At 24.8% G+C, this 3608-nt stretch overlaps 1 protein-coding gene across 1 annotated transcript in view; it reads left to right on the top strand.

Annotated features, from left to right (window-relative positions):
• The first annotated feature begins 3303 nt into the window (after nt 1–3303).
• Nucleotides 3304–3608, top strand: part of LOC108756332 — a 5375-nt gene continuing 5070 nt past the window's right edge. Inside the window, exon 1 of the mRNA XM_018500073.1 lies at nt 3304–3499. The gene's annotated coding sequence lies outside the window, so the exon portion shown is untranslated. The remainder of the gene's footprint in view (nt 3500–3608) is intronic.

Here is a 3608-nt window from a genome sequence, read left to right as displayed (position 1 = left end):
GTACAATTTCTGCAAAGAAAATTAAATTTGGAAATATGTTTAATTTTACATTTCAAATAAATTATACACGTATGAAAGCTGTGTGAATAAGATTATTATTTCATTTAATAACAGATTTTTGTAGTTTATTTATTTTAATTGTTATTATTTTTATTGATAAAAATGAAAATTTAAAAAAATGATTAAAAAATTTACATTTTTCTTTTATAAATACTTTAAATATTAAAAATAATTTATGCAAAGTTTCATTACAATTTACTGATTAGTTGCAAAAATACAGAACAAATAAATATTTTGTTTATATTTACTGGAGAACTTCATCCATTGCAATGTAACTCTACGTAAATAATCTTGAATGCATTATATTTATATTAAAAAATTATAAAAAATTGAGATTTTTTTATAATTTATTGTATAATACATTTCTATATATTTGTATTAGAGCACATATTTAAAAAATACTATTATTTATTAAAATAACTTATAAGATAGTAAACCGTCATCAAATTTGTCGTATTATTTTTAAATGTGATTTAGAATAATCTGTATTTTTTTCATAATCTTATCATTTTGAAAATGTATATAAATCCTTACAGTGTTTGTTATTATACAATTGTCGCAAAAAAATTGATGAGATTGAAAGTGATTGCTGTTCAAAGCCATTTTCGAGCGAAATATTTGCCAATTTGTCAACTTTATTTACAAAATAAATTGTAACGAATGCGATGTTTCATACGCGAAGCAAACAGATTAAAAACTCTGATTAAAGATCCTGTAATCAGAGTTTGAAGAATGTTGACTATAAATAGATAACAGATATTGCTTTCTCGTATGAACGCATGCGTAAAAAGTGTTAGAACACGTAACAGGCAATATCTATCACGTTTATTTAACGTTAATTAAATGTTTATTTTACATTAATAATTCATTTGAAATAATGATTTGAAAAAAAGATTATTTTACTTATTTCACTTTAATTAATTTTTTTCAATCGTATGGTCTAATATAATATTTATTTCATATTATTCGATTATTATAAATTTTATCAAAATCCAGAGCAAATTTAAAAATGGATAGTTCACTTTCATATGGAATGCTTCATATTCCACTTCTGTTGTCAACTTTTTGCTAATGTAGATTCAAGATAGAAGAACAAATTATATATTTAGAAACACTATTTTAATTAATTTTAATTGCCAATTATGTTAATCTTAGTCGCTCTTATTGTTATTTCAATTGTTTATCCTTTGTATTTGTTTATTGTGATCTAATAAAGTAGTATAAGATAGCGAAACTACGTCGTGCACCCGAATATCATATGCCTAATATTGACAATCTTGTACTCTAATTCTCTCTAGAGTAGTACTGTGCTCCTTCAGATTAATTATTTGATGTTTTTATTAAATTATTTATGTTAACGATATAAAGAGATATTAAATACTATAATAAGCGCATATATAATATTGCTGTAATATATAGTCATCGTTCGTTCGAGCTGCAATTAACATGCGTTTATTAACTTGATACTCTTTAGTGATTATAAATTTTAATTGGTTTTGATCCAACGTCGAGATGAATTCCTTCTTGGGGTTACAACATTAAATCTGTTAATCTGATAGTGATTTTTTCTTGGACATGAAGGAATCGATATTTTGAAATTGTATTGCTGAGGATGATTCCAAAGTGAACTGAAACGTACTATTTTCTGGAATAAAGACTTAAGATTATGTATTAACTACCACGATATAACTCTCATTCGCTCTGATTTTTATGAATTTTTTGTTATTGAATTTGGGAGAGTCCGTAAAAAGATTACATTATTACTATTTGTAATTATATTTCTATTATTTATTTATTCTCTACATTTCTTATATTTATATACCATGAGTGTATATGTATATATGTATATATATTTATATGATATAAAAGTTTTCTTAGTAAAGATTATGCGTTTCACGGGTTGTGTCCAGATCCATTCTTGGAATGCTAACGTTTCGTGAACTTTGCAGTCCACTTTATCAGGGCGAGGAGCAGCCTGATATTGAGCTGTTCCTCCGAGCTGTTCCTTTTATATTATGTTACTTGTTAAGTTTTCTTAGTCTTTATATAATAAATGTATATATAATGAGCCTCTTAAATTATTTAAAATGCTCACTTTTATTGCATCAGTTTTATATTTATTAAATTTAAAATATCTATTTATTTATATTATAAAAATTTGATAATTTGAAATGGTATGTAATATGAACAGAACATAAAGAAAGTTGAAGGAGCTAAGATCTGATTCCATCTATGAATGTATGTAAGATTAATTTCAATAAAGTTTAATCTCGGTTTAACTTTCTATTTATCGCTTTTAATTCTTAGAATTAAAAGAAGATAAAGAGTAAAGTGAACCAATCCAAACAACACAAAATCTAAAATTATAACATAAGATGTTTTTAAGTCGTCTTTTAGACACAACAAATATCTGATTTTAGACATTTTTTATCTGGGAAGATTATTGTTAATCTTATACATTGATGAAACTTGGTCTACAAGATTAGTTTAAGACCTGCTGATTTAGATTTTATATATATGATGTTTATATGACGTTTTACAGTATTATACAAATTATTTATACAATATCTATTGGAATAATAAAATCTTCTGTAATTTTCCTTGCAATAAATATTTGCTATTATATTTATTAGTTGTTGGCTGCAAACCCAGCAAACGAGAATGGATTGAAATGAATTAAAATGGATTCATATCAGAAATATAAATTCATGAATGTTAAAATGAATCCTTTTCAATCCCGAATGTAGTTTTATTCATTTATAAGAATTGCCTAAAGCAAATGTCTATGCCTTTTCAATCCTGCATATATTTTTATTCATTTATAGGAATTGCATAGAGCATATCTCTATGCCTTTCAATCTAAAAATAATATTAGCATTTTCTGTGCATCGTAAATACTACTCAATTCAAAATTGTGAATAGGAAGTATAGTTTTTAATTCAATTAAATTCAAAAATAATATCAGCAATTTCTGCTCAACGTGAATACTTCAATTCAATATTCGGAATATGAAATGCAGTTTTTCAATCTATAATAATTAAATAAAAAAAGTTTTTATTTAAAAATGAATCATAAATGCTACTTAAATTATTCAAAATTACAAGTAGGAAATTTTTCGTTTTAATCCAACTAAGTTCAAAAAAGTTATAACGTAAAAATAATTTAGCTGTGTTCTTTTGTTTCTCTTTTATTAGAAATAAAATGAATGATCGATCTGAACACTAAGGCTAATCACGGCGCGCAACATCGGCCAAGCGAGATTAGATTATCTGACATTTACCTAATGTTAAATGATGATATTTTTATTATATCTATATAATTTCGTTACTAATTTAGCTGGTTGTAATTGAAGTAGAGAATGAATAACATTTATCAATTGAAGAAGTGGACGGGTAACGTAGAAAATTCATAATCCAAAGATGCCAGATTTCCCACTAAGGTGCGTTTTTTAACACCAATTTGAAGTAGTTAATTTCAGACATAATTATTATAAATGTCTTAGGAATAAAATTTGTAACCCTTAAATATGAATGTTTTTTTTTTTTTTT

The sequence above is a fragment of the Trachymyrmex septentrionalis genome, unplaced genomic scaffold (genome assembly GCF_001594115.1).
Source record: "Trachymyrmex septentrionalis isolate Tsep2-gDNA-1 unplaced genomic scaffold, Tsep1.0 scaffold97, whole genome shotgun sequence".
In the NCBI taxonomy this organism is placed as follows: domain Eukaryota; kingdom Metazoa; phylum Arthropoda; class Insecta; order Hymenoptera; family Formicidae; genus Trachymyrmex; species Trachymyrmex septentrionalis.
The sequence above is the reverse complement of the archived record's forward strand: the minus strand, read 5'-3'. Positions and strand labels throughout refer to the sequence as shown.